Source organism: Saccopteryx bilineata, chromosome 5 (assembly GCF_036850765.1).
Source record: "Saccopteryx bilineata isolate mSacBil1 chromosome 5, mSacBil1_pri_phased_curated, whole genome shotgun sequence".
Classification (NCBI taxonomy): Eukaryota; Metazoa; Chordata; class Mammalia; order Chiroptera; family Emballonuridae; genus Saccopteryx; species Saccopteryx bilineata.
The window spans coordinates 96,294,697-96,321,001 of record NC_089494.1 but is presented as its reverse complement, the minus strand read 5'-3'; the positions used below and the strand labels follow the sequence as shown (position 1 = coordinate 96,321,001).

Below are 26,305 nucleotides of genomic sequence, written 5' to 3'. Positions count from 1 at the left end.
AGTCTAGCTGTGACATTCAATATATCCAGCTGACCTTTCCAAATGTATCTATGACTCTATCTAATGGAGCTAATACAATTTCTGTATCCTATAGTTATTACAAAGTGAAATACGTAGGGTGTCTTAATTGTACCTGGAGGAGGACTTCACTTCTGCTCAGAGAGATTTGACAGTGATAGTAGGAACACTTTTGCATTTGTTACTGGGGCAATTCAAGCTCCAAAGCTTGCTACCCATACACCAGGGCTGCCACAGGATGTGGGAGAGAGTGGGCAGGCGGCATAGCTGACAAGCTCCTGATTAGGAAGGACTGCAGGCAGGAACTGACCTGCCATAGCCCATCGGCCTGATGGGCGGCAGGGAAGGGGTAGGCTGGCAGGAGCTAACCACAATGAACTAATTTGTATTTGGCAGGTAATAAAACGATGCAAAGTTCTTTGCTTTCCAGCCACTAGTCGTGTATGCTATGTAATCCTCTTTAAATAGGAAATAGAAAATCATTTGCTAGGAGATGTTTTTTTTAAAGGAGAAGATTTTAGTAAGAACAAAAGGTAGCATTTGGCTTGCTCCTGATAATTGCAATAGCCTTTATCCCCAAGTGGCTTGCTGATTTTGGAGTCTCCACATGGTCCAATCTGTAAACTAATTATGAATAAATTAAAAATATACCTCAGGCCTTTGTATTTTTAATTTAAACTGCCTCAGAAATTTGTTTTGGGGCTTTGTTTTGTTTTTATTTTTTGGCTACAGTAAGGTTAAGATAATCTTTTTAAGAAAAATAAAGTACCCCTAAGGACCAGGCACAAAACAGCCCCTATCCACTCACATGTCCTTTGTCTTTCTTTGAATGAGTTCTAAGGGTAAGGAAGTCAGTCAGGGAGGGAGGGGGCTTGCCTAACTGAGCTGTCTGCATCAACACGATCCTCGTCCTTCTTGGTAAGAAGAATTTCATTGGAGCAGAGATATGTGAATGTGCTAGACAAAAATGGGAGAGTCCTGATTCCAACTTAAAGCCTTTAGTTTTTTTGTTTGTTTGTTTTATTTTTTATTTTAATCTCCTCAGATTGGGAGATAAAATTACCAGCTGTTGAATTTTGTACAGGTGAAAAGAGACTGACTCCCTTTTGAAGACAGACAAAACTTGCATTAAGATTACTACTTGTGGCCTCTAGTTCAACCTTCAGAATTGTTGCAGATTGACAATAGACTGTACTTTTAGAAAAAATGTTAACAGTTTTTGTTGTTATTGCGGGGTATTTTTTTGGCAGTCACTATTTATTACTTCTGGCGGCATTTTCAATGTTCTTAGGTTTCTCCCTGGCTCTCATTGTCTTCAAAGTAAATTCAGGACAGGAAATGTATTTTGTGGTAAAGGGGAAAAGAATTACAGATTCATGTTTGGACAGCATGAATTGTCTTGCTAGTCAAATCCTTGGATACATTTCTAACCAACTATTAAAGGCCTAGTCAGATAGCCCGCATTTACCAATTCTAGTTTCAGAGAAAGGATACGACAATTTCCAGACCTTGATTAAAGATGCTGTGGTTTTATTTTGAAAAAGATTTATGCCCAAATTTCTAAATTTCTCTTGTACTCCCCCTTACACGTGTCCTGGTAGTATTCATTTGCTTCTAGGGAGAAACCTGTCCTTACCTCCAAGGGGTCAGTAGAATTTGCCTGAGTGAATGGAGAATGTGGTTTGAAAGAGTAAATGATATTTTAATCTTCATAGGAATGAATGCTCTTTGAATGTGGATGCAGTGGTAAGTCCAAACAACAAAGTAGCTAAGAGTGGGGCTTTGAAGTTCAACCTCTGGGAACTTCACTCTAGTTTTGCCCTTTAGGAGCAACAAAGTTACCCCATTTCTTTGAGAGCCTCATCTCAAAGGGGATAGTATTATCTGTCAGCAGAATTGTTAATGAATGAGATTAGTTAATAAAACAAACAAAAAAACACATAATAGCCATCAAATACTTATTATATTGTTCTCTATTAAATTATATAAATATATATATATTATATGCTATAGTACATCAAATATAATTATTATAACACATTGTGCCCCTCTATTAGTTTTGCAGTTAAGCTGATTAAGACATGTATAATATACAAAATATATTAATTTAAGTTACACAGTATGTAGGCCCAACAAGAAGAGAAATATATATTCATAGGCACCATAAAATGTTGTGTCTGAGCACTGAATATTCTGAAAATGAAGCCATTCTCTGTATGGGGCTTTAGATGTAACCTCCTGCATGTCCATAGACATTTTCCTCCTTTGGCTCTTACCCCGAAGGCTATCACATTTAATACAACATGTCACAAACTGTTGTGCCTGGTTCAACATTCCACGTTTGACATTTTTTCGTTCTCACTGAAGTTGTTTCAGTTCATAACCAAGTCACATTTTCATCGAAAGTTACCTTCCCCTGAAAATAGACATAGAATCACGTTGCTGGTGTTTGTAAATTATAGATTCTTAAACTCTGGCTACTCTGTCACCTATTCAAGGGAGAGGGAGGACTGACCTTGTTTGTTTTTAATAAGGATATTAAAGAGTAACTCACCACCTGTCACTTTCTAACAGAAAAAAGACATTGTAAAATACTCTGTCTCAAATCTCAGTAAGATAAAACTGTCCCTCTTCTGTGTGAACGTATACTGTGACTGTTTTGTTCACCATGGACCAGAGAAAGTGTGGTCTCAACTCGCTGTCCTCCAGTGAGCCACCTGTGTCCCTGCATCTGGATGTGCTAGACTCTGAAGGAGGGGATAGTGCTCACATTCTCACAGATTTTTATATATTCTGATTTTAACTCACTTTAAACTTTCTAAATATCAGCATTGGAAAATAATACAGAAAATATTTTTAGTAAAATGTATAAAACACATACATATATTTTAAATTATTCCTCAAACTTCTACATAACCACCACCCAGGTCAAGATACAGACCTTGCCTGCCCTCAAAGCCCCACCCCTTGCTGTTTGACCCTATATCATCACAGCCCCTTCCATTGTGTGATTTAAATGAGTTAAATCACATTTTAGTTATTATTTTATTACCTTTCATCATTTTCCCACCCTTAACAAAATAGTTGATTTTGTCTGGTTTTGGATTTTGATACATGGATTCATGGTGTAAGTTTGTTTTGGTTTATACTTTTTTTCTCACAATGTCTTGCTTTTTCTTTTCTTTTATTTATTTTTTATTATTTTATATTTTTCTCTACTTCTTTAAGAATGATACTTTGTTTCTGTTCTGTTAGTGACTTACCTAAGATTACAACATTGCTATTTATCAAAGACTAAAGCTTATCAAATCTTTCACCCTTCACAATATTAGCTTAGAATATGCTTAATCTATTTTTCTTCTTTCAATATATATGCTTTTGCTGTCTTGTATTTTAATTCTTTCTTTTTATTTTCATAACACCACTAGACATTATTTATTCTCTCTTATAAAGTTAATGTTGGTTTCCATTTGCCCAGTGTTTATCATGTTTCTTGCTATTTATTTCTACTTGCATCTTAGACCTTCTTTCTAGGATCACTTTTCCTTCTGTTTGAAAGTATATTCTGAGAAATTCCTGTAGTAAGGGTCTTGTGACAGTCTGTCTCAGTGTCTGCTTGTTTCAAACTGTCTTTATTTCTCCCTCATTCTGCAAATATATTCTCTCTGGATATAGAATTTTCAGTGGAAAGCTATTTTCTTTTAGCACATCAAAGATATTGCACTATTTTTTTTGAGATTTTGTATTTATTTTTATTTGTTACTCTTAGAAAATCTCATCTTTTAAACAATTTATTGATTGATTTGAGAAAGAGGAAGACAGAAAGACATCAGTTTGTTGCTCCACTTATTGTGCATTCATTGGTTGCTCTTTGTATGTGCCCTGACCAGGGATCAAGCCCTCAACCGTGGCTTATCAGGATAATATTCTAACCACCTGAGCTACCCAGCTAGAACTAGAAAATCTCATTTTTGACTGGACTTGGCTTAGAGGTAGAAACACTCAGAGAGGACAGCCTATACCTCTTGGCAGTCTGTTCCTGGGATTTTTCTTTGGTTTCCTTTATTCTCTCAGCCATAAATTTAGTATATTCTGCAGCCTTCTCCTTACTTCTCTTAGTACAGTGTTTTTCAGAGCAATACACAAATGTTTGTGTTGCAGGCCGCATGAAGTAACCAGATGCTGAATCTGGGTCCTTTGGTCTTAGGTTTCTTGCTTACTTTGTGCAGGAGCGCTCTCACCACGTATTGGAAGACATCATCTGCTTTAGAGAGATTAAAAAGTTTGCAGATTCTGCTAGCCCTTTATGGCCTCAGGCATTGAGGCACAGGACTGTATCAGTGGAACCGGAGCTGTCTTTCTCTACTTTTTTTACAATGCTCAAGTTGAGAACACTGAGATTGGCATCCACAATGCAACTCCATATGGATTTGTACTTTTCTCTCTCCTTGGTCCATAGCAGGAATGCCCCTTCCTCAGCAGTGGGCAGAGATGGCTATGGGTCAAAACACCTTGCTTCAGGGACAAACCTTGTTTGTCATCCCCACCACTGATCCAAACCACATAACACTTCCATTCTTTACCCAGAGCATCAACAGCAACTTCTGTGGCCATGCGCGCTCCTTATAAAAGATAGAAAGTTTACATTCATTGTCGACCTCTGTGAATTCCTGGCCGCCAGTGTCTGGGAAAGAAATATTCCTCTTCATCCTGAAGGAGCTGACTGCCTTTGATGCACCATGAAAAAGAGCTCCATTGTTTTCTGTCATCTGTTACTGTGATCAGGAAGTTACCTGTTAGTCTAACTGCTGTTCTCTAGCTCTTCATAATATGTTTCATTACTTTTGTTTGTCCACAGATTCACCATGATGCATCTAGATGTCAATTTCTTCTTATTTTTTTTTCCCTGCCCAGATTGTTCAGCCTCTTGAAATTATTTAGAAATGTCATTATATATAAATATATATATTATATATTCATCATTTTATATATATTAAAAATATATATTTTTTAAAAATTCCAAGTTATTATCTTTTCAAATATAGCTTTTTTTTGTGACAGAGACAAAGAGAGAGATAGACAGACAGGAGGGAGAGAGATGAGAAGCATCAATTCTTTGTTGCAGCACCTTAGTTGTTCATTGATTGTTTTCCTATATGTGCCTTGACCAGGGGGCTACAGCAGACCAAGTGACCCCTTGCTCAAACCAGCGACCTTGGGTTCAAACTTGAGACCTCAGGATTTTGAACTTGGGTCCTCCACGTCCCAGTCCAATGCTTTGTCCACTGCGCCACCACCTGGTCAGGCAAATATAGCTTCTTTTATAGTCTCCTTTCTTCTAAATTTCTAGTTAAACTTGTTTTCTCTCTATCCTCCATGTTTTATATTACTCTTTTTCCTAAGTTTGTCAAAACTGCATTCCAGATAATTTCTCTTGATTTATATTCTAATTCTTTAATTCAGTTTTCCTTTGTAAATAACATTGTATTTATTTTAATTATTGTAATTTTTGTTTCTATATTTTTTTTAAATTTACTGTCATTTTTTATAGTTGTATCCAGCAAATATTTTCAAGACTCTTTTATGTTGTTAAGATTGCAAGACAATATTTTATATTCTCTATCTTGTGATTTTTAATATTAAAGGTTTACATCAGTCTCTTTCTGCTGCTTCTCACTCATGTTGTTTTCTGTCTAGTTATCTTTGCCTGGTGCCTGGGTGTTAATCATTGCTATTGAAATAATCATAGGAGGTCTCTGAGGCCTGGGATAAATACACTGTACTCCAGACCATTTTACATTTTTTTCAAAGGCTCTGGACACTCCCAATGACTGATTAACTCAATCTAGCTTAACAGTTTAAAATTCTTAGATTATGTGTACATAATAGGAGGGCTACAGCTGTGCTACAACTTCTCAGAGATAGAATTAATCTTTACTCGTTCTTTTTTTTTCTTCTCTTTCATTGCTCATCTACAAGGGCAGTCTTCTTGGGATTGGAGAAAAGCAACACATTTAATATTGGTCCTTTATCTTTTTCTAAGACCCCAGGCAGTACTGTTTCCATTACTCTGTGAGGTCAGTGGACCAAAGTTCAAACAGTATAAACAGATGCCTTCAGACCAAGTGTTGTTATGTTCATTAGATATTCACTTTTTCTCTCTGGGTTCAGAGTTCCACCTCCAACAAAATATGTTCCCTCTCACTTTCTACTATCTTTTCATCTTTTTTCTTTCCTTTAAGGTAATTTAAAAAAATTATCCAGCATTATTCATTGTTTTTGGTTGGAGAATTGAGTCAGATAACATAGTTTCTCATTACAATCCACCTCACTTTCATTTAATTAGGCATTTGGTTAATCAAGTTTGTGCTATTTATATAAGCCTTGGTAGGAAAAGGCTTCATAAGAATATGTATTGAAATCCTACAATGAACAGCTTGCTCATTAGGGCTACATATAAGGCATAGAGTTATAATCAGGAATAATCAAGATACAGTCTTTGCTTTATAGCATCGCTGCCAAAAAAATAGGGTGAGAGGAAATAAGAAACATAACAGAGGGTTATTTATTTATTTATTTATTTGAGATTTAAAGGAGGAAGAGCTCACATCTGTGAAGGTTTGAATTGGGCATTGAACGGTAGTTATCATTTCAATACATACAGATTTGTAGTCAGGGAATTCTAGTGGAGTAAAAAATATGAACAAAGGCATAAAACTAGGAATGGGTAAGGTCCGTGTGCTAAAAAAAGAAAGACATTCTTTTTTTCAGTGTTGTTGAAAGATACAATAGAAGGATTGAAGAGTTTCATAGGCTATGATTTGCTACCAAGGACAAATCTTTAATAAGGTATGTTCAGTCCCTAGACATCTTCACCCTAGAATAGTAGAACAGTCTATCATATCTTTCTTTCTTTTGTTTTTTGGTATTTTTTCAAAGTGAGAAGTGGGGGAGGCAGAAAGACAGACTCCCGTATGCATCTCACTGGTATCCACCCGGCATGCCCACTAGGGGGTGATGCTTTGCCCATCTGGAGTATTGCTCCGCTACAACCGGAGCCATTCTAGTGCCTGAGAAGGAGGCCATGGAGCCATCCTCAGCACCTGGGCCAGCTTTGCTCTAGTGGAGCCTTGGCTGTGGGAGAGAAAGAGAGAGACAGAGAGAAAGGAGAGGGGGAAGAGTAAAGAAGCGCTTGGGCACTTCTCCTATGTGGCCTGGCTGGGAATTGAACCCAGGACTTCCACACGCCAGGCAGACACTCTACTACTGAGCCAACCAGCCAGGACCTCCTATATCTTTCTTTTAACGAATATATACTGAACAACAGTATGACATAGGTATTATATGTTATAAAAGAACCAAACCTATCATAGGGAAAAGTCAAAAGAAGAAGCTGACTCATGGAAAATCAAGATTTCATCTCATTTAGACCAAGAGCAAAACTGTTGCCTTAAAAGCACCTACAATATTATTTGTTTCACCTGGTGCTAGAGGCATTCTAAAGGAACAAAAATTGTCAATATGATTTATCCTCTGAGGCCTTTACTCATACACTTTGCATTTTTCAGGTAGTCGTATCTATTTTAGTATCAGTGAAATATTTCCAAGGCTCCAGCACTTAAGGTTCAACTTGCCTCCTAGATCCCTGCTATGCTTTGTGACTTTAGAGCTCCTGTTTGATATGAGAGTAGACACCTGACTCTGGCCATAGGATATGGCAAAAAAAAGATGCATTCGGGGTAACAAAAAATGATAAATTGTCTCATGGGGAAGAAGCTCTATAATTTAGAGCACCCATTTACTTATTTTTCCTGTGAACAATTAACAACTCACAGATGTCACCCAATGTAATTTTCTAAAAATAATTTTACTAGGGTGACATCAATAAATCAGGGTATGTATGTTCAAAGAAAACATGTCCATGTTATCTTGTCAATCAATTATGTTGCATACCCATCACCCAAAGTCAGATTGTCCTCCGTCACCTTCTATCAAGTTTTCTTTGTGCCCCTCCACATCCCCCTTCCCCTCTACCTCCTTCCCACCCGTAACCACCACACTCTTATCAATGTCTCAGTCTTGTTTTTATGTCCCATCTACGTATGGAATAATACAGTTCTTGGTTTTTTCTGATTTACTTATTTCACTTTGTATAATGTTATCAGGATCCCACCATTTTGTTGTAAATGATCCGATGTCATCATTTCTTATGGCTGAGTAGTATTCCATAGTGTATATGTGCCACATCTTCTTTATCCAGTCTTCTATTGAAGGGCCTTTTGGTTGTTTCCATGTCTCGGCCACTGTGAACAATGCTGCAATGAACATGGGGCTACATGTGTCTTTACGTATCAATGTTTCTGAGTTTTTGGGGTATATACCCAGTAGAGGGATTGCTGGGTCATAAGGTGTTCTATTTTCAGTTTTTTTTGTTTGTTTGTTTTTGTTTTTTGTATTTTTCCGAAGCTGGAAATGGGGAGAGACAGTCAGACAGACTCCCGCATGCGCCCGACCGGGATCCACCTGGCACACCCACCAGGGGGCTATGCTCTGCCCACCAGGGGGCGATGCTCTGCACCTCCGGGGCATCGCTCTGTTGCGACCAGAGCCACTCTAGCGCCTGGGGCAGAGGCCAAGGAGCCATTCCCAGTGCCCGGGCCATCTTTACTCCAATGGAGCCTCGCTGCGGGAGGGGAAGAGAGAGACAGAGAGGAAGGAGAGGGGGCGGGGTGGAGAAGCAGATGGGCGCCTCTCCTGTGTGCCCTGGCTGGGAATCAAACCCGGGACTTCTGCATGCCAGGCTGATGCTCTACCACTGAGCCAATCGGCCAGGGCCTATTTTCAGTTTTTTGAGGAACCACCATACTTTCTTCCATAATGGTTGTACTACTTTACATTACCACCAACAGTGAATGAGGGTTCCTTTTTCTCCACAGCCTCTCCAACATTTGCTATTACCTGTCTTGTTAATAATAGCTAATCTTACAGGTGTGAGGTGGTATCTCATTGCCATTTTGATTTGCATTTCTCTAAAAACTAATGAAGATGAACATCTTTTCATATATCTATTGGCCATTTGTATTTCTTCCTGAGAGAAGTGTCTGTTCATGTCCTCTTCCCATTTTTTTATTGGATTGTTTGTTGTTGAGTTTTACAAGTTCTTTGTATATTTTGGATATTAGGCCCTTATCTGAGCTGTTGTTTGAAAATATCATTTCCCATTTAGTTGGCTGTCTGTTTATTTTGTTGTCAGTTTCTCTTGCTGAGCAAAAACTTCTTAGTCTGATGTAGTCCCATTCATTAATTTTTGCCTTCACTTCCCTTGCCTTTGGAGTCAAATTCATAAAATGTTCTTTAAAACCTAGGTCCATGAGTTTAGAACCTATGTCTTCTTCTATGTACTTTATTGTTTCAGGTCTTATATTTAGGTCTTAGATCCATTTTGAATTAATTTTAGTACAAGGGGACAAACTGTAGTCGAGTTTCATTCTTTTGCATGTGGCTTTCCAGTTTTCCCAGCACCATTTGTTGAAGAGGCTTTCTTTTCTCCATTGTGTGTTGTTGGCCCCTTTATCAAAAATTATTTGATTATATATATATGTGGTTTTATTTCTGGGCTTTCTATTCTGTTCCATTGGTCTGAGTGTCTATTTTTCTGCCAATACCATGCAGTTTTGATTATTGTGGCCCTATAATATAGTTTAAAGTCAGGTATTGTAATGCCCCCAGCTTCATTCTTTTTCCGTAGGATTGCTTTGGCTATTCGGGGTTTTTTATACTTCCATATAAATATGATGATTTTTTGTTCCATTTCTTTAAAAAATGTCATAGGAATTTTGATGGGAATTGCATTAAATTTATACATTACTTTGGGTAATATGGCCATTTTAATTACATTTATTCTTCCTATCCAAGAACAAGGAATATTTTTCCATCTCATTGTGTCTTTTTCTATTTCTCTTAGCAATGCCTTGTAGTTTTTTTTATATAGGTCCTTTACATTCTTTGTTATGTTTATTCCTAGGTATTTTTTGTTGTTGCAATCGTGAAGAGAATTATTTTTTTGAGTTCGTTTCTAATATTTCATTGTTGGCATATAGAAAGGCTATGGACTTTTGTATGTTAATTTTGTATCCTGCGACCTTACTGTATTGGTTTATTGTTTCTAGTAATCTTTTTGTGGAGTCCTTTGGGTTTTCGATGTATAGGATCATATCATCAGCAAAAAGTGATACCTTTACTTCTTCTTTTCTGATATGGATGCCTTTTATTTCTTTGTCTTGTCTGATTGCTCTGGCCAGAACTTCTAGTACCACATTAAATAAGAGTGGAGAGAGTGGACAACCCTGTCTTGTTCCTGATTTAAGGTGGAAAGTCCTCAGATTTACGCCATTTAATATGATGTTGGCTGATGGTTTATCATATATGGCCTTTATCATGTTGAGATATTTTCCTTCTATACCCATTTTGTTGAGAGTCTTTTTTTTTTTTTTTTTTTTTTAAATTTTCTGAAGCTGGAAACAGGGAGAGACAGTCAGACAGACTCCCGCATGCGCCCGACCGGGATCCACCCGGCACGCCCACCAGGGGCGACGCTCTGCCCACCAGGGGGCGATGCTCTGCCCATCCTGGGTGTCGCCATGTTACGACCAGAGCCACTCTAGCGCCTGAGGCAGAGGCCACAGAGCCATCCCCAGCGCCCGGGCCATCTTTGCTCCAATGGAGCCTTGGCTGCGGGAGGGGAAGAGAGAGACAGAGAGGAAAGCGCGGCGGAGGGATGGAGAAGCAAATGGGCGCTTCTCCTGTGTGCCCTGGCCGGGAATCGAACCCGGGTCCTCCGCACGCTAGGCCGACGCTCTACCGCTGAGCCAACCGGCCAGGGCGAGAGTCTTAAGCATAAAATTGTGTTGTATTTATCAAAAGCCTTTTCTGCGTCTATTGATAAGATCATGTGGTTTTTGTTCTTTGTTTTGTTGATATGGTGTATTACGTTAACCATTTTACGTATGTTGAACCATCCTTGAGATTCTGGGATGAATCCCACTTGATCGTGATGTATTATTTTTTTAATATGTTGTTGTATTCGATTTGCTAGTATTTTGTTTAGTATTTTAGCATCTGTATTCATTAAAGATATTGGTCTATAGTTTTCTTGTTTTGTGCTGTCCTTACCCGGTTTCAGTATGCGGGTTATGTTGGCCTCATAAAATGTGTTTGGAAGTATTGCTTCTTCTTCAATTTTTTGGAAGACTTTGAGTAGAATAGGAACCAAGTCTTCTTTTAATGTTTGATAGAATTTGCTAGTATAACCGTTTGGGCCTGGAATTTTTATTTTTGGGGAGGTTTTTAGTACTTCTTTCTATTTCTTCCCTACTAATTGGTCTGTTTAGGCTTTCTGCTTTTTCTTGACTCAGTCTAGGAAGGTTGTAGTGTTCAGGGAATTTATCCATTTCTTCTAGATTGTTGAATTTAGTGGCATAAAGTTTTTCATAGTATTCTACAATACTTCTTTGTATATCTATGATGTCTGTGGTGATTTCTCCTCTTTATTTTGGATTTTGTTTATATGAGTTCTTTCTCTTTTTTCCTTGGTAAGTCTTGCCAAGGGTCTGTCAATTTTGTTGATCTTTTCAAAGGACCAGCTCCTTGTTCTATTAATTTTTTCTATAGTTTTTCTGTTCTCTATTTCATTTATTTCTGCTCTGATTTTTATTATCTCCTTTCTTTGCCTGGTTTTGGGTTGTCTTTGTTCTTCTTCTTCCAGTTCCTTAAGTGGTTCACTTGGGCTCTCTCTTGTTTGTTCATATAGGCCTGAAGTGATATGAACTTTCCTCTTATCACTTTTTGTTGTTGTTGTTGTTGTTACAGTTTAAATTTGGTTTTATTCTGTTCTTGGTGGAGCTTTTATTTTGTTTTGTTCTTTGTATCTGGTTGGAAAACCCCTTTTAGTAATTCCTGGAGTGGGGGTTTTCTGATGATAAATTCCCTCATCTTTTCTGTATCTGTGATTGTTTTTATTTCTCCTTCGTATTTGAAGGATAGCTTTGATGGGTATAGTATTTGTGGCTGAGTGTTCCTCTCTTTCAGGACTTTAAATATTGTGATCCACTCTCTTCTAGCTTGTAGAGTTTCTGTTGAGAAATCAGGTGATAATCTAATGGGCCTTCCTTTATATGTTGTATTCTTCTTTTCCCTGGTTGCCTTGAGAATTTTTTCTTTGTCGCTGGTTTGTGCCAATTTCATTTTGATGTGCCTTGGAGTAGGTTTGTTGGGGTTAAAAAAACTTGGAGTTCTGTTTGCTTCTTGAATTTGAGACTTTAGTTCTTTCCACAGGCTTGGGAAGTTCTCATCTATTATTTGTTTGAATATGTTCTCCATTCCATTTTCTCTCTCTTCTCCCTCTGATATACCTATTATTCTTATGTTATTATTTTCGATAGAGTCAGACAATTCTTGTAGGGCTTTCTCATTTTTGAGTCTCTTTCTTCTTCTCTCTGTTGTGCCTCAAGTTGCTTGTCTTCTTTTTCACTAATTCTACCTTCTATCTGGCCTGTTCTATTAGCTAAGCTTGTTACCTCATTTTTCATCTCTGTTTGATTTGTTTTTATTGTTTCAATTTCCTTGGTAATATATTCTTTGTGTTCATTGAGTTGTTTTCTGAGCTCCCTAAATTGCCTTTCTGTGTTTTCTTGTATATCTCTGAGTATTTTTAGGATTTTGATTTTAAATTCTCTGTCATTTAGCTCCAAGGTTTCCAATATATTAAGTTTTTTTCTCCATATATTTTTCCTCATCTATCTGTGCTACCTCTCTGTCTTTTGTATCCATGATAGTTGATTTTTTTCATTAATGGCATCTGAGGGTGGCTTTGTTGATAGTATTAATGAGAATTAATAAATAATAAAAAGTTAAAAAAATAAAAATAAAAAATAAAAAAGAATAAAATAAAAAAATTATTATTCCACCCCCTTTTTTTTTCTTCCCCTTCTCTCCCCTCCTTCTTGAGAAAATCTTGTGGTGAACTGTGAATTATATTGTGCTAAATAGAACAAAAACCACCTATAATGGAGGCCCTGATTTGGGCAGAAGTGATAAAGGGGCAAAAAAGGGGTTATGGACCCACAAAATGCAAAAAAGGAAAAAATTTGGGTCAAGAATAAAATGATTTGCTTTTAGGTGATGGTTGATTAAGAGATAAGATGAGAGGAATAAGAGGGAAACAGGAAAAAGGGGGAAAATTAAAAAATTACTTTTGTATTTAGTGGAGCAAGAACTAGATAAAATGGAGAGCCAGGGTTGGGAGCATTGCTAGTGAGTTAAAAAAGCGAAGTAGCCTGACCTGTGGTGGCGCAGTGGATAAAGCGTCAACCTGGAAATGCTGAGGTCGCCGGTTCGAAACCCTGGGCTTGCCTGGTCAAGGCACATATGGGATTTGATGCTTCCAGCTCCTCCCCTTTCTCTCTCTCTCTGTCTCTCTCTCCTCTGTCTCTCTCCTCTCTAAAAATGAACAAATAAAATAAATAAAATAAAAAATATTTTTAAAAAAAGCGAAGTAAAAAACCCCCAATGTGCCACAAAGAAAAATTTGAGTTCCAGATAAAGTAATTTTTTCATGATTGAGGATTGAATGAGAGGAAAAATAAAGGAGAAAAGAAGAAACTTTTCTAATATAGAGGGAGAAAAAAAAGAAAGAGAAAAACACAAGAAGAAGAAAAAGAATAAAAGGGCAGAGAGAGAGAGAGAGTTAAGTTTTGGAGTGCAACCCTCCTAGAGAGAAAGGAAGAAGAAAGAAAAGATAATGGGAGATGTAACACTTATGGGTAGTGTAGTTCAAGGAGAGGAGAGAGTAAGACCGGCAGAGAATTAAATGACCAAATTGGAAGAGGAAGAAAATAATCAAGACAAGAAGATAAGAGAAACAAACGAACAAATATAATAAAATGGGATAGGTTATAAAGTCTGTGGATTATTCTTGATTTTGAGAGGTTATCTTTTTGCTTTTGCTTTTCTCTCCCTCTTCCTGGTTGGTGACTCTGTACCCCGGGTTCTGCCCCTTTGGCATGCTTAGGTAGAGGTTTGCAGTTGATAAGTCTCTATGGCGATGTCATGTATTGTGCTTCAGTCTCATTGGCAGTCGAGGCTCATTAGCATTTGCAGGCTCCAACAGTGAGAGAGTCCGTATTCCCGGAGCCTCTCTCCTAGTCTTTCCTTCCTCAATTAGTAGCCTGATATCCAGCTATGGGGTTGCTGCTGCCTCTGCCTGGATAGTAAGAGGCTCAAAGAGCTGGCAACTCCCCACTCTATTCCCACTCAGCACAGGGCTCTGGGTAAGGCTCAATCAGTCAGAGCCACTAGTATAATCAGGTGGGGCTTCTGCCCACTCAAAGACCTCTGACTCTGCCCCTCTGTCCGGGAACATGGGCACCCACTCCTGGGGGAATCTCTCACCCACTATCTGTGCTCTCCGACCAGGACATCCGGCCAGCCACCTCTCGCTTCCAGTGAGGCGCCCCACCTGCATGGAAAAGTTCGAGCGTAGGAAATTTCGCTCCTGCTCCCTTCCCACACACCGCTTTTTTAGGGTGCAGGGGCAACCCTGAGATTCCGCTTTCAGCCCACACAAAGGCCTCTGACTCTGCTCCTCTGTCCGGGAACATGGGCGCCCACTCCCGGGGGAATCTCTCACCCACTCTCCGCACTCACTGACCAGGATATCAGGCCGACTGCCTCTCACTCCGAGTGAGGCACCCCGCCTGCATGGAAAAGTTCGAGCGCAGGGAATTTTGCTCTCACTCACTCCCCATGTGCTGCTTTTTGGGGCACAAGGGCAACCCCGAGACTCTGGTTTTGGCCCGCAGAAAGGCCTCTGCCCCTGCCCCTCTGTCCGGTAACACGGGCGCCCACTCCTGGGGCTCTAGGAGAAATCTCTTTCCCACTATCTGCACGCGCCGACCAGGAGATCAGGGCGAATGGCTGTCCCAAGTGCCTTTCTTTGTCTGGGCTTGGCACGAGCATTAGCTTGTGTTGACTGGGTTGCCACAAGCACAGTTTTTCCTCAGCTTGGATGTCCGTGCCACAACCTGGCTCAGACATTTGTGCCACAGTCTGGTTCTATTCACACCCTATGCCTGCCTTAGTTCCTATACTCCCAGTTCCCAGTGAAAGCAGCCCTTATTTAGGTTAGTGAGGAAGGCGGGGTGTTTCTTCCTCCTTATTTCCTTCAGGGTTGATTATATATTTAGTCAATTTTCGCTCAGTCAGACCTTCGTGTTTAATGTGGAACTTCTGGAGGCTCCAAGAATAGATTTTTCTGTCTCTGGTTGAAGATCTTGTTGAATTTTTTGGGAGATTTATTGGTATCATTCCTTACGGCACCATTTCTCTGATGTCATCCCCCAATGTATTTTTAAACCTTAGAGATATCCAGATTATCAGCAGTCTAGGTGATTACCTATACTCTGTCTGGTAGAAAAGACAGAACCATATGTAGGTTTATTATAATAAAATATGAATAAAGTGATAAAAATAAAATAAAACATACTGGTGGACCATATATTTAATTAGACGTACAACTTTTAAGCAGTGGACTCTTGTTTTAAGTAATTCTCAGCCTACATATCTCTCCATTTGTTCATTTCACAAGTATCACTAAGCATCCTGGATGTTTAAGTCACCACGCTAGGTGTTATAAAATATACAAAAATAAGCCCTGGCCAATTGACTCATTGGTAGAGCATTGGCCCAGCGTATAGATTTCCCACATTTGCTTCCTGATCAGGGCACACAGGAGAAGTGACCATCTGCTTCTCAACCCCTCCCCCTCCCCTTCTCTCTCTCTCTCTCTCTCTCTCTTTCTCTCTCTCTCTCTCTCTCTTTCTTCTTCCCACAGCCATGGCTCAAATGGTTCAAGCAAGTTATTCCCAGGTACTGAGGATGCTTCTATGGCCTCGCTTCAGGTGCTGAAATAGCTTGGTTGCTGAACAGTGGAGCAGCTGCCCCAGATGGGCAAAGCATCATCTTATAAGGGGCTTGCCAGGTGTATCCCGGTTGTGGCACATGTGGGAGTCTGTCTCTCTGCCTCCCTGCCTCTCACTTAATAATAAAAAGAAAAAAGATACAAAAATAAATCATATTTTTTCCCTTGACGCTCTAGAAAGATATAGAAAGCACATCCAAAAGTCAAGTATTTGTATGAAAAAATGGATAGTGGTAGTTGCTTGGCATGAACAGAAGCATGGGTTGGTTTTATTGTAACTCAGAGGAGACAGATTGCTTTCACCTGAAAAGGATTCTAACACACGCAAAGAGAAAGTGGTATTTGAGCATATTTTTGAAGGATGAGTAAGATTTTAATGAAGAAATGAGGTAGTATCTTATATAAAAATAAGGGAGTTAGCAATGATAAAATATGGGCAATTAATTTCTAAATTTTATTTTATTTTATGGTACAGCTGTGTATTGATCTTTTGCTTTGCTCCATGTGCTATGGTGCTAGTCATTGTTCTTAAAAATGTCTTTCGGAAGTTCCCTGAGCTCTAGGATGTCTGTGCCCCAGTCCAGGCTACTCTGTGTTTCTTCCAGAAGCTGCATGATGGCACTGCCAGGATGGGACTGCCTTGAGATAAGTTGAGGAACAGCACTGTGGGAGAGCAAGAACTCTCATTTAATGGTTATAAAGTCACTGTGTAACCAGCTTCTGAAAGACTTTGAGCAGGGCAGCAATGAGAGATTATTTCATTCTGTTGGCACTTTTGAGCATTTGTAATCAATACTAAATATCCTCAAATTAAGAGGGATTCAGAGTTTTCAGAAAGAGTTTGGGGAATTGAGATATATTTCTTTTACTAATTTTAATAAAACAAAGATAAGACTTGTTAAATTGTCTGAAAGACAAATTCTAAATATCTATGGAAATAAATGAGAACGCGCGCGCGTGCGCGCGCACACACACACACACACACACACACAGAATAGTAAAACATCTGAGTGTGTCATGATTATGGCCCAATACATATAGTAAATCACAGGGCATCTTCTCATTCAGAACAGATGTGGATGGTCACAAATGTCTTTGACTTTTTAACAGTATGGTCACTTCTAAATAAGTCTTAGTGCAAAGAAAGCAAGCAGGGAAATTTATTGGAGAACTAAAAATATACTATCCCAAGAACATGGGTGAAGAACTAAAAATATACTATCCCAAGAACATGGGTATATCAGCTCATCAGTGAGCACCACCAGTAGTAAACCTGGAAGTGTTTTCATGTGACTCCAGAATTCATGTCCCGTATTGTACCCTACCAAAATAAACACATTGTATTGATACAAAGTCCACTTCTAGTGTAAGAAGTATCTTGTCTTCACATCCATCAGAAATCAGACCAAATGTACCTTATTCTCACCAATCAACACTTCCTATTATATTTATCACAGAGTGGTCCCTGAAAACTTAGTGTCACTTTTAACGTAAAGTCAAAATCATTATAGACTCTTAGGGAATATTTATTGCCTGAAATTTATGGTTCTGAAGTCTATGTTCAGTATGGAGGCTACATATTAACTTTGTATGTAACTTTTTTTTTGCTACTTTTATGTTTTTCACTTTGCATTGTACTAATACTTTTAGTCAGAAGCAAACACTGGCAAATTTTATTTCAAATGATAGAAAATTTTTTCAAAGCATTTAATAAACTATTAAAATCTTTAAAACACTCATTCAGTATAACTTTAAAAGCAAAATAATAGTAATGTCAAAGGTCTCATTAAAATAATTTGTTTACTTTTTTAATATTATTTACTTTCAATGTAAATAATGAACACAAGTATTACATAAATAATGCACTACATCTAGTACTCATTCACTGTAGTATGACTTTAATAACAAAATGGACTTATTTATGGGAGCAAAATGATGTGATTTAGCAAAAAGATGAAAACAGTTTCAATCAGAAAGCTATTCATGAATTATTGAGTATTCTGTGCAAAATGAATATGGAATGATTTTATCTTTGTAAAGTGAGTGTTGAGCCCTTATTCAGATCCCTGCTGAAAAAGATTATAAAAAATGGAAGGGCAAACAATAGATCTACCAACCTTAGCTTAATGAAGGCATTTTAAATCTCTCTTTAATATTTTAATTCTCATAATGATGGTACTCTGGCAAAGTCAGCATGGTGATCATTGGGCAGTTTATTAGTATAGCCATAAATTGCACTATCATATGGCCTAAACTCTGGAAGGTGGTGGGTGGAGATGAAAAACAGGAAAGAAGAAAAGGAAATTGAAATCTAGTATTTTATTAACATAAACTTAGTAAGGAAAAAAACTGAAATCAAGTGATCAATATTACTATAAATGAAGCCATGTTCTCTGGTTATAATTTTCTCAAGATTTGGCCATTAACCACAATAAATTTTTACCTTACATAATTTTTAATAACCACAAAAATCTATGAAATTGATAGGATGCTTTATAAATGTATAATAGCTTACTATCCAATAAACTTCACCTTAGGCTTTCTCAGAAAACTATTTTAATTATGAAGCTTGACTCTCTGTGGTTGATCATTTTGGTCAATGTAACACATCTGATTTAGAGCTTGCATTTCTCTAAGATACAATAGACTTTTACTCTACAGAGCATTAATTTCCTGAATAAATGTATTTTGGTTTTTCTGAAAAACTTAGTATTGAATTGAAATGCCCTGGAAAGCAATGCACCTTATTACCTAGAAATAGGGCTCTCTAAGTCAGACAACCTCTGATTAGCAGTCACAGGTTCACATTTTATTTGTTGCTGTAATCTGGAGACCTTAACTGTGGCATGGGGTTAATAGGGTATCTATATCTTATAGCTATTGTGAGATATGTGAGAAAACTTATGTAACATACTTTGCACATAGCAAAGATAATAAATCTTAATTGAATTATTATTATTGTTATTAAAGCAGTAGAGTATAGCGATTAAGACAAGAAGCTTTGAAACCAGGTAGAATTGGGATTCGAATAACCAAATTGCCACTAATGGTGGTATATTTAAACTCTCTTAGTTTTTTGTTTTTTGGGGTTTTTTAACAATAATATAAAAATATATCAGGTAAGAGAAAACTACCTGCTGTTTTAATAAAATCTGAAATTTTTTCAGAACTTCATTTCTTAACCACACTAAGTCTAAAATAGGTATTCCTGGTTAGCTTTCTACTACACAGTGCTTCTCTCCTTTCTGGGTTCTACCAGTGTCAGATGAGGGAGAGTTAAGGAGAGCATGAGAAAGTCTGAATGCTCTTTAGAATCTGTGAGCTCTGAAGTGCCCCACATTGTTCTCACTCACATTCCAGTGATGGGAGAGAGTGATGTGGCCATGTTAGTGCAGCAGGGGCTAGAAAAAAATGGAGTCTCTGTCTGGGGAGTTTCTTTGCAATGATTGCTCTAGTCTCCTGAAGAGGGTGCTCAGCACACATTTGGTGGAGAGTTCTCCATTGCTGCTACAAGGAAAGGTGCAATTGTCTTAGCCTGAATTAAGCATCCATGCTTTGTTTGGGAGGCATGAATCCAGGGCACATATAGTGGATTAAAGAAGAAATGAGGTGGGAAATAGTAGAGGGGATGTACTACCAGGCTGGCTACTTTTCTACAGTGAGTCTCAGAAACACAGAGGATCATTGAGCAGAGGTGGAGGAAGAAGCAATTTTATCTGCCATCTTTCTACTTATTTTATGCTTCCTTTTGGTTAAAGTTTACCATCCAGTCTTCACTGCCTCCATTGTATGGACTCTGAGTACAACCATGGATAGCTACTCAGAAACTCAAGTCCTACACTCTGTAAAGAGGCATTTCATTCAAATCTTAAAGTGGCCAGGGAGCCAAAAGCCTGTCTTCACTCTGACAGCCAGGAGGGAGGGACTAGCATCCCCAAAAGGTGACTAACTGGTCATCCTCAGGAAGACCCATATAGATCCAATCAAAGCTGCTCATCTACAGGGACAGTGGAAGTGAACTGTGTGGAGTAGGTTCTAATAAGGGTTTTTGAGGCATCAAAAATCTGCCCAAACTACTCACCTTGAAGAATTAAATAGGTCTTTATGCAATATCAATGTAAGACAATATCAGCATACCATAAAAGTAGACTAAGTAGAAGTTATTATATTTATTCTAGCAAGATTTTGATACAGCATTAAATGTAATGTGTTCATTTCTTCAAATAGAATCCCTTCTCCTTAAAACAAACAAAAAACCCAAACACATAATATTCTAGTGCCCCAAATCACAAACAAAGATTTGCTTTTCTGAAAATCTGGTTTGATTTCGCCTTGTAATGTACTGAGAAATTTTACTGTAGAAACAATTTGTTATTATTAACATCATTTATATTCATATAGATAAAGCCCACATCTTACAAAGTTGCCTCTTCTATCTTGATAGTGGCAATGCTTTAGACATTAATAAGATCAGGTATTCATTCAGCACTCTTTTCTAAATCATTTTGCCCAAATGAGGATTTATAAATGAGTTTTATCCTCCTCCATGAATGACTTTCCAGAATCAAAACTGGTTAAGTGCTAAAACTTAATTCCTCTAAATAGATTTTGTGTTTCATATTTCAAATTGAGAAGAACAATCTGAGTCTATATTCTGGAATAGCAATTAATCCAAAATAAAAAATGGTAGCTAATATCCTGTTTCAAAAAAATCTGAGCTTGTCTTTTTTTTTTTAACCACATCTAGCAATATTGGTATGAGAATGAGTTGCCTAGTGGTTTGTTGTCCACACACATTCCCCATATTCATCATGGAAAATACCACCAAGAAAAAAGAGCATCTAGCCTTGTGTATTTTCTTACTATACATTAAAATGTCCCAAATATCCCCAAAAGAAAAATGGGATAACTTAATCCCAAAGATTTAATCTAAGTCAGAGAGAAATATATGAGAGAGAATACCCTGCCAACTAATATTGGAAAAAGATAAAGATGGACTAAGAGAATAATAAGAATCAGAAGTGGACAAGACCTAGGATCAATTTTTAATGACTTCACATTGTTCCAACAAAGGGACTTTTATGTTTTATTGTCCAGAAACAGTCATTTCTAAATAATTCTATTTAAATATTTTAAAATCAGTCATTTATATTTTAAGTGTACAACAGAAGAGATATGATATGTACACTCTTAGGTTTAAATTCACATTTAGTCAATTTTTAAAATATATTTTTATAATGATGTACAATATGATCCATTGGCATCATGTGGTTCATTAGCAGACTTTTCCTTGTGTTTTATATTTTATAGCTGTAGAATCAGAAATATGTTTTCTATTAAAGGATTCTTTCATTTCAGGCTTCTTGAGTAAAATCTTGATTGTCTTCCAAATAAATTCTATGACTTTTCTGAATAATTTATTCCAATATTTGATAATGCTTAAATGCTGAAAATGTTCTCTTATATTAAAGCCTAGTCCCTAAAGCTGTTGGTCAAGTCTGAGTCTTTCTGCTTTGGCTTTGTAAAAATTATCTACTGATTAGGATCAATTTTTTCTTATGTAGTCCTCTAGCTTCTTATTTTAATTTTTCTCTTTTTGATGCTAATATGTTTACTTGGATTTTATTCAAGTCACTTTAGCTTTTTCTGGAATACTTCTGAATTCACCCCAAAATCTCTATTATCTGCTTTGATTGTGCCATATAATATCAGTTATTATCCAAAGACTGTATAAACTGGAATATTATGCTTTTGCTTCCTATGTATTTCTTATTTTTAAGCTATTAATCCAGGATGTATTATGTAGTTTTACGTATTTAATATATTAGAGTGAATCTGGAAGTTTCCCATTATAATCTCCATGCAGTTCATAAATTCATTCAACTGTTAACAAATATCTTTTGAGTGTTTTTTTGGACCACTTTGCTAGATTTGGGGAAAATAATGTATAAGATAAACCCAGCTTGTTCTCTGATTGTATAGCTGGAGGAAAGAGATGCACCAAAAGATAGTTGTAATGTGTAGATAAGAAAAATAATTGTAACAAAGTGTGCCTCAGAGTAGGGCAAAGGGTGAAGAGGAGTGAGTAACTGTGCCAACAGAGGCAATGGAGAGCCTCAGGGAGATTACCTCAGACTTACATTATGAAACTGAACAGCAGTAGGGCAAATGGCAAGCAAGGAAAGTGGATTGAAGAGCGATAAATGTGTTCCAGATAAAAAGCATGAAAGCACACTCAAATCCCAATGTATAAAGTAGTGAAAGCATGTTGCAGTTTGGAAACTGCCATAAATTTTGTATAGTTGGTATGTATAAGAATGGTATAAGAATGGGGGAATGAATAGAATGGAGAAGAATGTTTGGTGAATGATGAAAAGGTGCCTCTATCCCCAAGTAAGGGTTGCACATTATTCTTTAGATAGTTTTCCAGAAGAAATATGGTGAGATTTATGGTTTAGAAAAACAAAAAACAAAAAACAAAAAACGAATGACTGGTCTTAGAGGGAACAGCAAGGAGAAGAATTCAGGTGAGAGAAAGGAAGAGCTCAAATGAGATTGTGTTCCCAGGATAAAGATGGAGACAGTTCTGAGATTCAAACTTTGCACCTTTTGTTGGGTGGTGAGAGAAAGGGAGGATTAAAAAAGTGAAGAAGATAAAACAGATAAAGAGATGATTAACCAAGACATAGAGAAAAGGGCAAGTCTGAGAAGACAGTGATTTCACTGAGGTGTCTGGGCTACATCCTAATGGTGATGTTGACCTTAAATAAATAGACAGCCAAATAGTTCTCCAGAGAAATGTGTTTATTTGGGAACAACAAAGGATTGCATGTTGGGACATGTAGTCTAATGGTGAACCACATTCAGTCAAAAAAAGAGAAGAGAGAAGCTCTTTGATGGACTAGAGAGGGACAATTGTTAACAAAGAGTTTGAGGAAACAAACTCCAAAGTGTAATAACTTTTCTTTATTATTATTTTTATTTTTCAATTACAGTTGACAGATAATTTTATTTTATATTAGTTTCAGGAATACAACATTGTAATTATATATATAATTACATATATAGTGGTACCTTAAGATACAAATTTAATTTGTTCTGTAACCAAGCTTGTAAAGCAGTCAACTTGTATATCAAACTGCCGATACTAAACCCATGCGCCAATGCGCCACCTAGCAGCAGCTTTCCAAATCACGACTCGTATCTCATAATTTCGCTTGGATTTCGAACAAAACTACCAACCGAGTCACAGCTCGTATCTTAAAAAAAATTTGTATGTTGGTCTGTTTGTATCTCAAGGCACCACTGTATATATAATTATATATTAATTGTATATATGATTAATATATAATTATATATACAGTGGTATATTATATATACATTATTTATACATTAATTATATATTATATATACATTATATATACATTAATTATATATATGATTATATTATATAATTTATGAAGTGACCCCCTGATAATTCTGGTACCCACAGGGCATCATACATGAGTATTACAATATTACTGACTATATTTTCTATGCTGTACTTTATATTCCCATGACTGTTTCAACTACTAATTTATACTCCTCAATCCCTTCATCTTTTCATTCAGCCCTTCAACACCCTCCCACCTCTTATTTGTCAATCATCAGTTTATTCTCTGAGTCTGTTTCTGTTTTGTTTGTTCATTTACTTTGTTCTTTAGATTCCACACATAAGTGAAACCATATGGTATTTGTCTTTCTCTGTCTGACTTATTTCACTTCGCCTAAGTTCATCATGCTCTACATCTGTCCATGCTGTTGCCATTGGTAAGTGTAGTAAATTTTCATTTGGATGAGCTATTACTGGACAAGGAGAATTCTTTTCTTCTGCTGAGGGTGCGATATCACTTTGGAGAAGCAGAATAAGTCTCTTCTTGTTGGGGTCAATCGTATGCATTGAGTGACACATGTGTGAGAGTTCTTTCTTCTAGCCTTCCAATTCCATTTTAAACTTTTTGTGTGTGTGACAGAGGCAGAGAGAGAGACAGAGAGAGGGACATATAGGGACAGACAGATGGGAAGAGAGAGAGATGAGAAGCATCAATTCTTCATCATGGCACCTTAGTTGTTCATTGACTGCTTTCTCATATGTGCCTTGACAGGACAGGGGGCACAGCAGAGCAAGTGACCTCTTGCTCAAGCTAGCAACATTGGACTGAAATCAGCAACTTTGGGCTTCAAACCAGCGATCATGGGGGTCATGTCTATGATTCCACGCTCAAGCCAGTGACCCCACACTCAAGCTGGTGACGAGCCCACACTAAAGCGTGGCAACCTCGGGGTTTGAATCTGGGTCCTCTGTGTTCCAGTACAAGATTCTACCCACTGCACCACCATCTGGTCAGGCCTGACTCCATTTTAAATGAAGTTTCTGTTTATTAATTTTGGCAGTATTTAGTTATAAAATACAGTTTTTCCACATAAGACAGAGCTGAGGGTCAGAGGGGCCACTGAGGAGTCAACATATTATAAGTAATGGATCAGAGAGAGGCAAGTCTAAACTCCATAGAAAATGTATAAACTGTGAGGCCTAGAACAGTACCTAGAACAGAAATTACCAACACTTATGTGAGAAGGGAAAGAAAAGTCAGTAAAAATAAGAAAAAAAAACCCAGAAGAAATATAAAGAGTGAAACCGGAATTTGAAAAAATTTCTGACAGCTGAGGAGCAGAGAGGTTGAAGAAGGGAGGCCAGCAGAGCCCAGCAGTACAGAATTCAAGTACAGTGTAGATGGGAGAGAAGACCTCATACAGTTTTTGTTGACCTTAGTGTTTAAAATGGTTTAGATTTAGATTAGTCAAGGAAAGAAGTAAAAGACTGCAATGGGTTGAGAAGAGAATGAAACAGAGCAGAGAATGTGAATGCAGAAAACTCTGAAGAATCCTGACAAAAATAGAAAGGAGATAGGTGATATTAAGAAAAGTGAGATTACAGGGTTGATACTTATTTACTTCAATTAAAAAAAAAGAATGACTTGAATATGGTTATAGGCTAAAGCAGCAATTTTCAACCAATGTGCCACAAGAATTTTTTTTTTTTTTTTTTTTTTTTTTTTTTTTACAGAGGCAGAGATAGACAGGGACAGACAGACAGGAACGGAGAGAGATGAGAAGCATCAATCATCAGTTTCTCGTTGTGCGCGTTGCGACTTCTTAGTTATTCATTGATTGCTTTCTCACATGTGCCTTGACCGTGGGCCTTCAGCAGACCGAGTAACCCCCTGCTGGAGCCAGGGACCCTGGGTCCAAGCTGGTGAGCTCTTTGCTCAAGCCAGATGAGCCCGCGCTCAAGCTGGCGACCTCGGGGTCTCGAACCTGGGTCCTTCCGCATCCCAGTCTGACGCTCTATCCACTGCGCCACTGCCTGATCAGGCGCCACAAGAATTTTTAAAACATGCAATACCTGACTATTTAGTCAGGGGCACTAACATCTTTTCCCTTAGATCAGGGGTCCCCAAACTTTTTACACAGGGGGCCAGTTCACTGTCCCTCAGACCGTTGGAGGGCTGGACTATAAAAAAAACTATGAACAAATCCCTATGCACACTGCACATATCTTATTTTAAAGTAAAAAAACAAAACAGGAACAAATACAATATTTAAAATAAAGAACAAGTAAATTTAAATCAACAAACTGACTAGTATTTCAATGGGAACTACGGGCCTGCTTTTGGCTATGAGATGGTCAATGTCCGGTTCCATATTTGTCACTGCTAGCTGTAACAAGTGATATGATGTGCTTCCGGAGCCGTAATGTGTGCATCCCGCATCACCGGAAGTAGTACTATATGTGAGCGAAGCTGCGCTTTGCGGCACCGCCACATACAGTAGTACTCCAGGAGCACAGGATGCGATGGATCTTGTGCTCCTCTCACTGACCACCAGTGAAAGAGGTGCCCCTTCCGGAAGTGCGGCAGGGGCCAGATAAATGGCCTCAGGGGGCTGCATGTGGCCTGCGGGCTGTAGTTTGGGGATCCCTGCCTTAGATTGTCAAAGAAATTTTTAAAAAAATGACAACAGCCAACACAACAATAACCATCTGGTATGAATGAATCAAAATTATACCATATTGTTGTGGTTAAACCATAGAATTTTAGTAATTAGTTTATTTTGGCCATGGGATGAAAAAGATGAAAAATTTTGCAGGACTAAAGAATAAAAATTGGGAATATAGGAGAAGAGGGATAACTCAGAAAACGAGGAATGAGATGGGAGGGGATTAGGAACCTGACAGGAAAAGCCTTGTGCAAAGAAGGATGACTCCTGGGT

The 26,305-nt window shown here is 37.8% G+C and overlaps 1 protein-coding gene and 1 pseudogene across 1 annotated transcript in view; one reads left to right on the top strand and one right to left on the bottom strand.

Annotated features, from left to right (window-relative positions):
- ARHGAP15 (Rho GTPase activating protein 15) overlaps positions 1–26,305 on the top strand; it is a 694,101-nt gene that overhangs the window by 107,044 nt on the left and 560,752 nt on the right. The gene's annotated exons all lie outside the window — the stretch shown is intronic.
- On the bottom strand, positions 3,974–4,727 carry LOC136337940 (small ribosomal subunit protein eS6-like; annotated as a pseudogene).